Source organism: Rattus norvegicus, chromosome 11, assembly GCF_036323735.1.
Source record: "Rattus norvegicus strain BN/NHsdMcwi chromosome 11, GRCr8, whole genome shotgun sequence".
NCBI classification, from domain to species: Eukaryota; Metazoa; Chordata; class Mammalia; order Rodentia; family Muridae; genus Rattus; species Rattus norvegicus.
Window position 1 is genome coordinate 89892235 of NC_086029.1, and position 14605 is coordinate 89906839.

Consider the following 14605-nt stretch of genomic DNA (forward strand, 5'->3'; position numbering starts at 1 on the left):
ACCATAAAGCTTTCCTTCATTACTCTACCACTACCATTCAAGCCTTAAGGCCTGATAATGTAGGGTACTGGGCACGTATGAGCCAACACACACACACACACACACACACACACACACACACACACACACACACACACCCTCTTTGCAGTAGAAGGCAGGGCTTGTCCATGAAACTCTGTTGTTTAACACATACACAGTATTCACTGTACGCCCAGTAGTTTCCTACATACGTCAGAAATACCAGTTGATCTCGCCTTCCCCACAACCCTGGGGAGCAGCTACCTTTACTACCATGCCCACTCTATAGGTGAAAAAACTGAGGCAAAAGTAGACAGCACACAAGGCCGTGGCAGAGCTAGAGATCACGTACAGACCATCTGCTTCTGTCCATTTACAGAATTATGCTGCTCCCACCTACCAATGTAAGGCAAACGATATCCAGAGTGTGTGGACGACACAGGAACGGTACCATCTCCCTAAAAGGAAGTTGTAGGAGAGGCTAACTCCTTAACAGGAGCCATACCACTGACGTATGCCAAGAGCCCTGTTACAAACCAGAAACACCCACCATCCGTTTGATTAGCACATCCCTCTGCCGTCATCAGGATGTTATCTCAGAATGAAACTCCAGGCTAAGCAGCAGAGGGGACAGGCACACCGAACTATCCGCACTCTTGAGAACAGTCTAGCAGAAAACACCCGGCAAGCCCTGGAACTGAGGCCCCTTCTTCCCTGAACATTGCCAGTGCTTGGAGCAAGAACTTCGACCCCATTTTGTAAAGAAGGGTAAGGACACCTCCAGTTCTTATTAGCACAGATGCTGTGGTGCAAGGTGAAGATTTGTTTCTCCTGGACGGCATGCACAGTGATGGGAAAAGGAAGTGAAGTGGCATTAGGTACAGAACACTCAAGGCTTCACAGTCAGACAAGCATGAGTTCAAACACTGTGTCTTCACGTTGGGTGCCTTCGTGGAAGTCACTCAAACATGCCGAGTTCTGAGCTCCTACCGCAAGACGTATAAAGGATGAAAGATTGGCTACAACACTTACGGACTTCCTGACACCTGACGTATTTAAATAAAGATAAAGGCCACTGTGTCGGGCCTCTCTACATTTTCCGAATCCTATGAGAGGATTAATGGATTTGGTGCTCTCACCGATGCTCTACCTGTGCACACTACTACGCTCAAAATTACCTGAGCTCCACTTCAGCCACAACTCCACTCGTGTTTCTGGACTGATCTCTCTTCCTCCCAAATGTAGCAAACTCCTAGTCTTAGAGCATCACCAACCCCACGAAACCTTCACAATCATGCCTCTTTCTGTACCTCACATCAACTATCATACTGATGACAATGTGAGACAGAAAGCACCGGGAATGAAGGCAGCCCGGCACAGACACATGGCAACACTCGCTTCTGAAACATGAACACACTTCCTTACACACTGGCTGCAAAAGATGAAACTTGCATTTTGTCACCGCCAGGCATGCTAACACCACCCTAACTTTGCCGGCCGCTTCCTTAGGACCCCGTTGAGTCACCAGAGACACACCAGCAAGGTGCCCCTTGGCAGGACTGGTAATAACCAGCACAGAGGATGACACACAGGCAGCGCCACCACTGTCTGTGAGGATAGTGTATCTACTAAAGCGAGTGCAGAGTAACTGTGGGCGGAATGCTCCTTCAGGCAGAGTGCGCACCTCCCAGCATACAGAGCGCTCAACTCTGCAGATGCTAAGCTGATTCAGGGCCTCCTGCACCTCCTGTGCCTTCTTGCTCAGCAACAGCCTGGCACATCAGAAGCCTGCAAAAAAGGTGTGCTCGCCAACTGCCCCATGCATACAACTGTGACAGCAATACCCAGTCTGACTCCAGGCTCTCCCAGTTATGCAGTTCACCTCCTGACATGGACCAGCGTCCCTCTAACCTATCCTCACCTCCTTTCAAAGCTACAATCGGAAAGCTGGCCCTCAGCTTAACACTCCCGAAGGTCCTCTGTCACCACTAATCAAATCTAGACTCTCTCAAGACCGGCAACAAGGATCTTCCTTCTGGACCTCATTCCAGGAATAAGAAAACAACAACCAACGGAAACAGTTGTTTCCTCCAAGCACACAGAAGGCCATAAATAAATAAATATAAAAATCTCCCCCTGAAAAGGAACCAAAGCTGTTGAGAAAACATTGCTTTGTGCGTGGATAAGCCAAGGTTGCTTTTTAAGTGGTTACACCGAGCCACTCTGCCTCCATCTTACCGTGATGTAAATATGACGGGGAGGTGACCTGCTCAGGCCACACATTGGAGCACCTTATGGTTCAGGATAAACTGTAACCCCTAGCATCTCAGCACTGAGCTCCTTGGCTCCCGCAGCCTGGTGCATCTCCATGCACTATCTCGGAGCAGAAGGTGAAGACCCAGCATGCTGCTATCACACCTGGCTCCTACAACTGCTGCCTCCCCTTGCTTAGGATGCTCACTAGAACCGACATGTGTATTTCTTTCCCTGGTTCCTCTCTATCACTACCCACAAACTTGGAGCCTTGTGATGCTCTGGGCTCTGCCCGCCCTCATTCTGCCCAGCAGCTAGAAGAGAGCACATCAATCATATCAAGCCAACAGCAACCCCCTCCTCCGTTACCAGTCACGGAACCACAAATAACCAGATCTCTGCTGTCAAGGCCTCATTCTCTTTAACATCCAGGGCCCCACTGCAATCGAGAGAAGCAAAATTGCAAGAACCCACAGTCCTCACAAGCGAATTCCTTGACACAGATCTGCCTCTCCCTTCCTCTATCAAGGGCCCAGCATCCCCTTCTGTCAGTCGCCACCCCCTGCCTGGAGCACCTAAAGCCACAAGTTTACCCTTCTCCTCTTCCCCTTGTCACTCGCTCCCGCCTGCCTTTCTGAGGCAGGTGTCTACAGAGGGCAGAGCTCGCGGCTGGAGCTAACCACAGTCTCGTGTCTGCCAAGCGCTGACCTACTTCCCAGCCAGACGAAGGCAGGTGATGCTGTTCCTGACTCAGCGCGGTCTCTTTTGCTTACTTTTTACCTCCAGGTTATCGTGGACGTGGGACATAATGCAGAGCCACAACGCTGTAAAAATCAGAACAGAGGAGTCACCGGCAGCCTACTCAATGTCACCCACCCACTTACTTCACAGATAGCAGGTAGGTGGTCCGGAAAGTACAGGTGCCTTCATCAAAGAAAACCTCGAATTTCCCAAAGACTAAAAACCATTGCAATGAAGGAGGAGCCCTGCCACTTCCTCTCACCTAGGAAGCTACCCCTCGTGTCTCAGATGGCCACCCTTCTCCATTAATGAAGCATTTCCTAATTTCCATCTTCATGAAATACGGTTCTCATGGAGAAAGTGAGCTGCGCCCATCTGAACACTGGAAGACCCATGAAGTCCAGGGCTGGCTCTGCTCCTCACTACTAACCCTAAGTGAGGACCTCTCCCGTCCTGGCCCTGCCTCTCGTGTTGGACCGCATCATTTACAATCAATTATACTTTAGCTCTGTGCTTCTCATCATCACCTCCAATATAGCATTATTGCCCCGTATCTAGAATTACTAGACTGTGAGTCACCAAGCTCAGAGTTTTCCCATAATGCAAGGGGGCATATGCCTTAGATCTGTGTTCAATGTTCATTAATGAGTTAACACAGTCTCATCTTTCTATAGCGATTTCTCTCAGACATTTTGGTAACCAAACTGTGAAAGTTGCCTGATGACATTTCATACAGAAACAGAACACTAAGCCTCCTTCATGTATGGAAACATGATGCTTCCCGGGTCGTCTATAGCTTTCTTTACAGCAGTCTATTCATTCTAATAGCCTGCCGTTCCTTAAGTCCCTTCCTGCTACAGCAAGTACATAAGCAGTTCTAAACTGTGTAGAACAATGTGCTGATGAGAATTCCCCTCTGCTTTTTAAGAAAGAATCTCATGTTTCTGGAAGTCAGTGGGGAAGAATTCTAGTAATTACCAGTGGTGATCCAGTGAGAGGTGTCAGTGTTGTGATGCAACTGACCACAAAACTGAGGATAAGAGAATATTATGGGCCTAATTCCTGGTGCATGAATTTCTGGGCAACACCAAGAACGGTACGTCATAATGCATCTCCTTGAGGCCACCAAGAGATGCTGTCTTTCTCCCAGGTCCTACTGCCCCTTTCAAAGACAGACTCCTTAAACGAGAGAGGCCACCTCGCCCACTAAAACCCATCGCAGGACACCCAGACATAATGGGTAATGGCACCTTCACGAAACAAAGCAAAGACAGAGGCTCTCTGCATGGAGATGTCTGTCCATAACCGCGTGCTGCCAAGCGCTGACCTACTTCCCAGCCAGACGAAGGCAGGTGATGTCTGTCTGTAACCGTGTGCTCGATGATCAACAACCCTTATCCAACAACAGACAAGAAGTGGCACACACAACCACAGGGTGTGGCAGGTGAACGGCCAATATAAGCGCCATGAGAACTGTAAGGTAAAGTAATCAGAAGTGAGGAGCAGATGAAGCTGCTTAATAAAAACAGGTTTAAGGACAAGTTGACGAACACTACTTTAGTGTATCTTCCTTTGAAAAAGTAATGATACAACTCAAGATCGCTAGCAGGCTGCTCGGTGATAGTCCAGACACTGAGGTAATAGTGTTCAGACCAAAGGAGATGGTGCGGTGTGCACCTCACAGTGCAAGGTGAGCCTGGTTGTTATGGGTGTTTTTCCCCCTATGGAAAAAGGAGCCGTTATACCACTACTTTCTCCAAATTGAAACACTCCCTACTGAGAGGAAGACAGAAGCTTTTAAAACTCAGGAAAACTAAGGAGTCGCAAGACTCAGGGAAAACTTACAAGGCTCTGAAATCTCAGAAAGTACAGGCAGATACAGGTGGCCACTGACAAGAGGTGCACAAACAGTAGAACGATCCTCAGGGAATAGGAGAATCTGGTAGTGATGCCTACAAGCTGGCAGGGAGCTCCAGGGATGAGCCTTTGTGAGCTTTCCCATGGTGCAGTGGGAGGGAAGCAGGTACACTTAAGTCCCATCAATAAACTGCGCACTTGGCCCATCTAGCTTTGGGTGGAATTATTGCTTTGGTCTGCCGTCGTCATGATCTGAAGTGAGCAGACATCTGTGCACACCCCCCCCCCAAAAAAGAGGCATACAGCAGGAAAAAATTAGAATCCATGGGGGCTGGGGGTCTCCTTCCTTAAGAGAGCATGGCACAAATGTGCCACAGGAAGAGAATGTCCAAGGGAAGAGAATAGGTGGGTGGAACAGGAAGTTAGGAACGATGAGGAAAATCAAACACAGAAAGGAGTTGTAGAGAGTGCTGAGGCTCTCTTCCCCCCAACAAAAGAAACAAACCTCAAACTGCCAGAAAAACAAATAGAACATAGGAACCCCAAGGTTCCCTGCAGAACTGCAGAATTAAACCCAAAACCTGGGGTGACTTTTAAGAACTAGAATAAAGTTAGATTTTGACATAAGGGAAATTTTAGCTCCCTGTGAGTGGCTTAACGTCATGACCTCAGAACCGTGGAAAGGAGCCAGAGATGGGGCCACAGCACATGCACTTGCCCCAATAGGCAGCGTTGTCACCTAGATATAATGTCCATGATGCAGTTTTCACCTCAGTGCAAGCCACAGGCAGGGCCCAGAAGGCTTAGATGTTGTTGCAAACTATATACAGGTGCGCACACAATTCGTTACAACAGGTCAGTAAGGTGAAGTCGTTCCTGAGAAGTTCAAAGGTGAACTAGATGGTGAAAGTCCTAGGCCATGCCCAAGGCTCTATGAAGACAGGGTGAGCGCTGACTCAGCGATCTCTACTCTGCAGATGATGTAAGCTTACAGGGGAAAGAAACAGGTCAAACTCGGCCTATGCTGAGAGCGAAGGGCAAGGAGAGGGACACGCCCATGCAAACTGGCTATACATAACCTAATCCTTGTCTGTAACAGATCAAACCCAATAGGCACATTTTATCCTAATCTCGGGGAATAAAGATAGAAACACATTTTCCCAGAAACGATGGTTAACTCAAGAAAATTTAAACTGGGTGCAAGTGGTTGATTATTGGGAATGAGATGGTGCTGGGAAGAAAGAGCACAAGAAGTCCTTATCTTACCATAAATACTTCTGGGTTATGCTTTTAAACGATGGGCATTAAAGACAAAGACAACCTGGGCGGTGGTGGCTCATGCCTTCAATCCTAGCACTTGCGAGGCAGAAGCAGGTGGATCTCTGTGAACTTGCCTGCTGTCAGTCTGGTTTACATAGTGAGTTCCAGGTTAGCCAGGGCTATGTAGAGAGACCTCATTTCATAAAATGAAAAGGAAGAGATAGAGACAGAGACTAAAAGTATAACAAGGTGAAAAGCAATTGCTTGGGTTGGCAAGAAGGCTCAAGGGGTGAAGTACTGATGCCAATATTAACAGACTGTGCAGGAATCCCAAATGCACATCATAGGAGAGAATTGACTCCCCAAAGTTGTCCTCTGACCTCCGTATGCACAACACACACACACACACACACACACACACACACACACACAGACACACATGCACACACACACAGACACACACGCACACGCACAGACACGCACATAGAGACACACATATACATGCACACATACACACACTAAATAATAAATGTTTTAAAATAGTTGTTTTGATATATTTAATATTTATGTTAAATATATTTAACAATACCTATGTTTCAAAATTATTGAGTTCAATTTTTAAAAAGAAAAAAAGGAAAGAAAGCAGGATGCTCTCTGGGGAAATGGCAACAAAATGTCACTGTCATCTTTTGAGATTACTCAGTGACAATGGGTTCCGTGCATATGTTCATTTAAAACTTCCCCCTTCCTCCCTGCTCCCCAAATTTGTCATCTTCCTGTATAGTTTTAAACACTTTTTGCCCTTCAACTCTCTTGGCTGGCTTCAAAACACAAAGGAGTCCCCAACGAAAACTTTAGAATGTGAAGAATCCCTGAGGGAAGCCGGGAACCAACAGCCAGCACAGACTGCAGAGCTGTGGCCCAGAAGCACACAGGGCCCTGAGGTTGGAGCTTTATTTAGCAACTTCAGGGCAGACAACAAGGACTCCTCTTCCCTGGAAAGGATGTAATTACAGGAGGCAGATTCTGGCCTGAGGTGCTAAGTCTCAAGGATCTGCAGCTCCAGGCAGCGCCTGCTTGCACCCTGAAAGAGGACATGGTACCCACAGGCCTGACTGACATCCACTCCTGAACCATCTTCCTTCTCCCAGGTTTCTGAAGCCAAGGGACTTTCCTAACTGGCACACACGTTTGAGACAAGGTTTCTCACTGGCCTGGAACTCACCAAGTAGGCCATGCTGTCTGTGACATGCTCACTAATGCTGATCTTACCAGTGCAAGACCACGTGAACTTTCTGTTTGTGGAAGCTCTGGGGACAGAACCACGTTGCTATGCTTGCAGAGCAAGCATCCTAGCACCTGAGCTATTTCAGAGGCCTCAACATGATTTCTGATTCATGGTTTCCCCAGGTCTGTGGCCCGTGTCCTAGAGGGTAAGTTGTATATACATCATTTTATAGCTGAATCATCTTTCTCAAGGTTAAGACTATGAGACACTGATAGATTCCAAGGCAGTCCTCTCTGACTCAAACATCCCATCAACTCTTTTCCCCTCTGCAAGTGAGGCAGTGAAAAGGAAGGTATCATTCAAGAATAGTGTGAAAGTAAGGTGATGGCCTTGGGCAAGCCCTTCTCAGAGCTCAGAGCATCATTTTTACAGACTTCCCTCGTAGCCGTTCCCAATCTGCGCCCCTGTGTACCTGGGGACACCCACAGCTGAGCAGCCACCCGTCCATCTTAAAGCGTCTCACGATCTGGATGTCTTCACCTTACCTACATGGTTCCCTCCCAGACGGCCTTCCCCACGCTCTCCTTCACGATAGCTCTTACTCTTCCTTGGAAGTCAGCCCTCATTGCTCTGCCACAGGACCCACATTGCAAATACATGAATTAGAAAGGGCTAAGCCTGTTTTTTTCTTTCACCATCAGCAAGGATGGTTGAACAGAGCCATGTTAACTGAGAAGAAGCCATGTTAACTGAAAACTCACCTGGCAAGGGTCTTCCCATGGCACACTAAGTATGTGACTCAGTGACACCATCCTACAACCTCAACTAGTGCCACACGACCTTCAAAGCCAGTGCATGAGCAGTGCTAAAAATAATTACAATAAACGCCTCATTGAACACACACACATCACACACACACACATACACATACACACACATATATATACAAACACACACACACACTCAGACATACACACATACACACACATATATATACAAACACATATGCACTCATGAACACACATGTACACACATACTAACACTCGCATACAAGCACATACATACACACATACACAAATAAACATACATAATCACATACATACACACATCACACTCAGACATACATACATACATATACACACACACATATACAAACACACATGCACTCATGAACACACATGTACACACATTCACATATAACATGCACACATACTAACACATGCATACACGCACATACATACACACATACACAAATATACACATACATAATCACACACACACACATACACACACACACACACACACACACACACACAATTTTCTGAATGTTCTCTGGCACTGAAGTTATATTATCTTTCATTGGGAGAATGTTCACCTTGCCTTCCTGAACAGGAAGTGTTGTTGTGCTAAAGCTCTGATTTCTGCTACCCTGAGAAGCCATCACTGCATCACAGAAACCATTAACAGCACAGCTTTTAGGGTCATGTAAACAAAATACTTCTATGTTTCAACCATGTTCAGCCTATACATTGTTAGCTAATATCCATGAATGGATAGTCTAATAAAGAACACATGCTAAGGGGTTGGGGATTTAGCTCAGTGGTAGAGCGCTTGCCTAGGAAGCGCAAGGCCCTGGGTTCAGTCCCCAGCTCCGAAAAAAAGAAAAGAAAAAAAAAAAAGAACACATGCTAAAACCCACAATATACCTGTATTCCCACCTTGGCTAGGCTTGAATACCTCTAATGAAAAGCATCTTTTACGGCTTCACCCAGTGTACTGCATTTTCTGACATCTCTTATCATTATTCTCTGAGTTCAATCTATCTCCGAGGGCCTCCTGATTACATCCCTAGGAGTGGCAGCTAAGAAGCGGTGAGCACAGCCAGAGAAGCAGAGCACCAGGACTCTGAAATCAAGCAGAGCTCAGTTCACCTCCCAGCTGACCACTGAGGAAGTTACTGGCCACCCCATCCCCTCCCTCATGGCTATTACAGGATTAAAGGAAATGATGCAGGCAGACTGCCTGGCAGAGGGAGCACTCAATAAATGGCAGCTATCATGGTAATTAGTTCTATTCCTGTTCCCCATTCCGGCCTGCCACGCAATCAAAGTGCTAATCACACCCTTGGCCTCTGTGAAATCCGAAAGCCCTTCCACGGGATGGCTCATGGAGAGCCTCAGCCAATATCCCATTTTCTTTGCTCCTGACTAAGGCATGTCAGACCAGAAGAAACAGAAGACTGTCTGGAGTTTCCACTAAAAATCTCTGACACAGAAGCAAGCAGAGCCACAGAGAAACAGTGGGGAGAACATGGCTTCCCTTGCCCCTGCCATTCACGGTGCTGTTCGCCACTGCACAAAGGCCAAGGAGGACTCAGGCGCCACAGCAGGTATCTGGGTCAGCTGCCTCAGTCAGCACGGCTGGACCTCCACAGCCATGACTGCCAGGTTACCTACAGCACTTTTCACACAGCAGGCGTGGAATTCTAAAGGCAAGGGCTCTTATGCCTCACCAACGGGGCAGGTTAGCAAGTAGTCTCAGTGTTCCAAACTCTGCTGTAGCCAAGGGCACCTGATCTAGTTCTAGCTTTGCTCTTCAAACCCTTGTGACCTTGGGATACAACAGCCTCTTCCGGTTTCACTCTTCTTACCTGGACAACAGAACACTGACTGAGACTGACAGTCCTTTAGCCAGCTCAGCAGAAATGAGGACCAGGGTTAGAACTGGTTGAGATATTTAAGAACTGCTTTACCGATCCTTACATATCACCTCAAATTAATTGACAGCTTCCAGCATCGTCACACCACCGCCACCATCCTGATGAAAACAGTAGTCACCACTTGCGAGACCAACTGTGAGGATTTCCCAGTGGATTCCTGGATTAGCCTTGGAAAGAATGGGGAAGGGCTATCTGCAAATAAGTAAATGCCCAACAGGGAGGAGGTGAGCCCCAGGGCGCTATTTTGCAAGTACCATGTGCGTATGTAGCGTCTGGAGACATGATGAGGCATGGTTAAGTTGCAGATGCTGGTATGGGGCTGCATTTCTAACAGGTCCAAGACAATGCTAGTCCACTAGGCTATTCCCAAGAACCGGATCTTGGCAGCAAGCTACCGAACACAAGCATTTGGCAGAGGAAACCTGAAGCATAAGACATCCTTCCTACACAGATTGGCTAGCCATCTTCTAAGCTTCGCTCAGGGAAATGCTAGGCTGGAAAACCAGAGCTAACTGGAAAGAGATAACTCAGTGAGCGCAGGAAGAGTTGCTTGAAGGTCTGTTTCAGAGGTCAAGATACTGTGCCACCCCAGGAGGGAACTATTCATTATATTTGGCCAGCATGAAACAAAAGCACCATGATGACGTAGTTAAATTGCAAAAGAGAGACTACAGAACAGTAGGTACAGAATGACCCTGAGGCAAGAGACAGACAGAGAGGAGCTCATCACCCAGAAGCAGGTGGAAACCTCTAGCCAGTTAAAAGCCAACAATCCCGGCACAATTAACAAAGTCTGCTGTGGTGGTTGTCAGTGTAGGGTCAGTCTTCCTTCCTGCAGAGCTGTCTCCAAGATACTAAAATAGCATGCTTAAGGCCTAAACGTTTATGACCAAACTTGGCCTTTCTCTTTTCACAGCATCTTTTCACTGTGTATTTTCTAGGAGCCGAGTGTGACTATAAACTCCCTTTTCAGTAAAAGACAAGCCTTGACCCCCTTGTGCAACCTTTGTAACCCTTGGTTTCATGTTGTAATCCTACCCAAGGTTCTTTGAGAAACACTCTATGATCTCCTTTACCGGAGGGGGTGGAGAGAAGGAAAGAGAAAAAAAGAGGAAGGTAAAGGATAGAAAGAGGGTCTCCTAGAAACCATCGATTATAGTACAGCTGTTCCCAAGATGCTTAAATGGCTGTCTTGAGAAGCCTGCACTTACACTTGAGTGTGTGTTAACACCCATGCTCGAATCTACGTTTAAAATATCTTAATGAAATCTAACTTTGCCTCACAGTGACTCATCCTGAAATTCTTTTGTAGTGCACAGTCAAGCAAAAATCCTGACTTCACCTGAGTGGAGTTCTCTCAAGAACCCCTCAAGATTCTACAGAAGAGAGCACTATACCCAGCCCCCACTCACAGCAAAGCGAACAGCCCCATGTTTAAGAACAAGATCTACAAACGGCATTTATAGATCTATTCCCCAAGAACAGTACATTTATAGAAGAACTGAAAAGAAAGGCCAAGACATGGTGACACATGCTCATTTCATCCCAGAACTGGGGAGGCAAAGACAGGCAGATCTCTTAGAGTCTGAGGCCAGCCTGGTCTACATAGCACATTCTAGGACAGCCAGGGTTACACAGATGCATGGAGCCAACAGACAGACAGACAGACAGACAGACAGACAGACAGACAGACAGACAGACATGATATTACCCTACAGAATCTAGTATATATTTTCCTAGAAAGTCTAATATATTTTTCTATCTGGCCATTTATAGACAATATCTTAGGACTCCTTGGGTAAAAAGAGATACACAGATTCAATTAATACCAAATTTCAGATTAGCGACTACAAGTAGCCACAGGTGGTTTTTATTTTCCTCTGGTACATTCCCAGATGTTTCGAACTTTGCCTGGTGACCATAAATTTCTCTTGAAATTAAGGGTCAAGACAGCTCTTGACCTTCATGTGATTAAGTGCACCTCCTAATAATCTAGCTTAGAAAACACACGCCACGGGTAATTAACACCGGAGTTTAGGACAGTGCTGCTCAGTGGTACCAAACAAATCACCATGTTCTCTTATGACGGCAAAATCTGCAGTCATCACACGTATGAAGGCCCCTTCGTGTCACGAGAAGGTACTACTGAGACATAAAACCATGCACTCGGTAAGACTGAAGTCAGTATAACACAGGTGCATAAAATGTAATAAAAACGACTCACGAAAGAGTATTAAAAACATAAACAGTGCTTGTCTTTAAAACATGGATTTATGAGCGATTTTCACTTCCTTTACATGGCTTTGCTTTTTAATTTTTCTATTATGAGCATGTGGCACTACTTTTATTACAGAAAAATACGATGCATAGCAAACCTTCTTGGGTTTGTTTCTGCCTTCGCTCTTTCCTGGGGAAGTTAGATCTGCGCTGTGCTTTGAGGGATGAGCAGGCATTTACCAGACAGAAGGAAGGGGCAGTCCCTTGGGCCTGCAAGGCACCATGGGAATACACACACATAAGACAATGGAACAAGAGATACCCTTTGGGGGGTAGGGGTGGGGAGCAAAGCAGGTGCACAGGTGCCAAGGGCAAGAGGAAATCTTGGGCACCAGGGCAAGGTCAGAAGAGGGTAGAACTAAGGTATGCCTAGTGTAGTATCTGACCCAGAGACAAGCAAGACGGTGAGGCCGAAGGCAGGAAGCCAGCTAGAAGCTGAAAGGGAACAGGTTTCTAAAGTGCCCTTAATCACAGCAGAAGTGAGATACACTGGGCAGGGCTGAAGAGAACTAAGTGTCTTGGGCCCATTTCCACTCCCAAATGGTTCCCCTGAATTCTCTTCTGACAAGGCCATACATAGACTTGTGTCTGGAAGTAAACGTATTATTGGCCAACCATTTCTGAAAGACCATTCTGGCTTCCTCCTGACAGTGCTTGGTAACATGTGATTGCTATGGACAGGTACCCAACGGAGGAGACTACCTGAGGGCGTCATAATCCAGCTGGAGAATCAAGGCAGAACCAGGAAAAGCAGAGGAGGGAAAGGTCCCCCCAGTGGAGCAGAGAAGACGCTAGGAAGGAATCGCTGGCTGGTCTCTGTGAGGTGAAATGAGGTCACCGTGTCACTTCTCACAGTCGGAGGGCACAGTCTTGGTGGAGACAGGAGGCTGAGGAAGAGTCTGCTGAGGCCCACTCGTGACTGGATTCCTAGCAGGATACGAAGAGGGGTTCCAGTAAGGCAGAAGGAACGCTGCTGGCAGGAGACGCCCGGGCCTCTCAAGAAGGCTTTAAATGGAAATGCAGAGCAAGGGAAACTCTAAGGGCAGAAAATGTACCAGGCAAACAAGAGTGGCCCACGGTGAGTACCCCAGCGGGGAGGGGCTCCGGATTCCTAGGGAACCACGGCAAAGTGGATGTACACAACCTTCCCAGGCCAGAGGAGGGGGATGAGGGGAGAGAACAGGAGAGGGGAGAACAGGGGCCTGCCTGCAAGGAGGAACAGAGAGCTATGACAGGGGGCTGCCGTAACGGGGAACGGAAAGAAGCTGGACACAGAGGCTACAGTGAGACAATACTGCAGCAAGTGACTCCTGAAGACTGAGTGTGCCCGTGGGGGAGCGGTGGCAAATCCAACGGGGTGTCGTGCTTCGACGGCCATTAGGAAATGAGGAAGGTCTGAATAATGAGGACCCACATCAGAGTTCTCAAAATCGCAATCGGTCTCAGTATCTCTGCCCCTCCCTGGCCTAACGTCACACGTCCACGCCACCACTAAGCGACCATATGCATATGGGCAACTACTCTCTCAACTACTGGGTAACTCCTTCCGAGTACTGCACATACACAACCACATAACAGTACTTCAACGCCGGCCCAATTCTGCTTGCACGTCTGTTCCCTGTGCTAAACACGACCTCCTACCCAGGCAGAAATGACACTCTTTATGTCTGTCCTGGGACTCTAGAGTGACAGACAAGAAAGGTAAGGCTGACAAGTGTCCTTACTGTTCAACAGGTAGACTGTTAGTCTTTAAAAAAAAAAATAAAAATAAAAACCCCTGTTAGCTTCCCACACCGATTAGCCAACAGTGTGACCGAGAGTCAAGGGCACCAGAGACTTAAAGGTGGCTGGGGATACAGTGTCACAAGGAAAAGCAGTGGGGAGCAGAAGACAAACACTGTTGGAAAGAGATGATGTTGCCTTCTGTTGTGACTTCAGAAAAGAAAGATTCCAACACCGTGGGAAAGTGAGCGGCCAACTACCAACAAGGTGCATGGCGGGGTAGCTCCTGGCAATAGAGAAAAGGGGAGAGACAGACCTCCAGCCTGTGAGAGTCCCAGCCAAACACTAGGAAGGACAAAGGGAAATGGTGCTTCCAGGGTCAATTCCTATGCCCTGAAGTGACTTTGACGAGAGCCAGGTTCCCAGTGGGCATCATTCCCCTGACCTATGAAGTCAGATGATTCACCAAGGTCTGGAATCACTAAGGCCTGGATATAACAAGAGCACCTAGAAACCCCAGGGGCTCCCTC

The 14605-nt window shown here is 47.3% G+C and overlaps 1 protein-coding gene across 8 annotated transcripts in view; it reads right to left on the bottom strand.

Annotated features, from left to right (window-relative positions):
- Lpp (LIM domain containing preferred translocation partner in lipoma) overlaps positions 1–14605 on the bottom strand; it is a 641914-nt gene that overhangs the window by 600175 nt on the left and 27134 nt on the right. Inside the window, exon 1 of one of the 8 annotated variants that reach the window (XM_006248505.5) lies at positions 13056–13271. The exons of the other annotated variants lie outside the window; for them this stretch is intronic. The gene's annotated coding sequence lies outside the window, so the exon portion shown is untranslated. Of the gene's footprint in view, positions 1–13055; positions 13272–14605 lie in introns of those variants that run through there. 8 annotated transcript variants of the gene reach the window in all.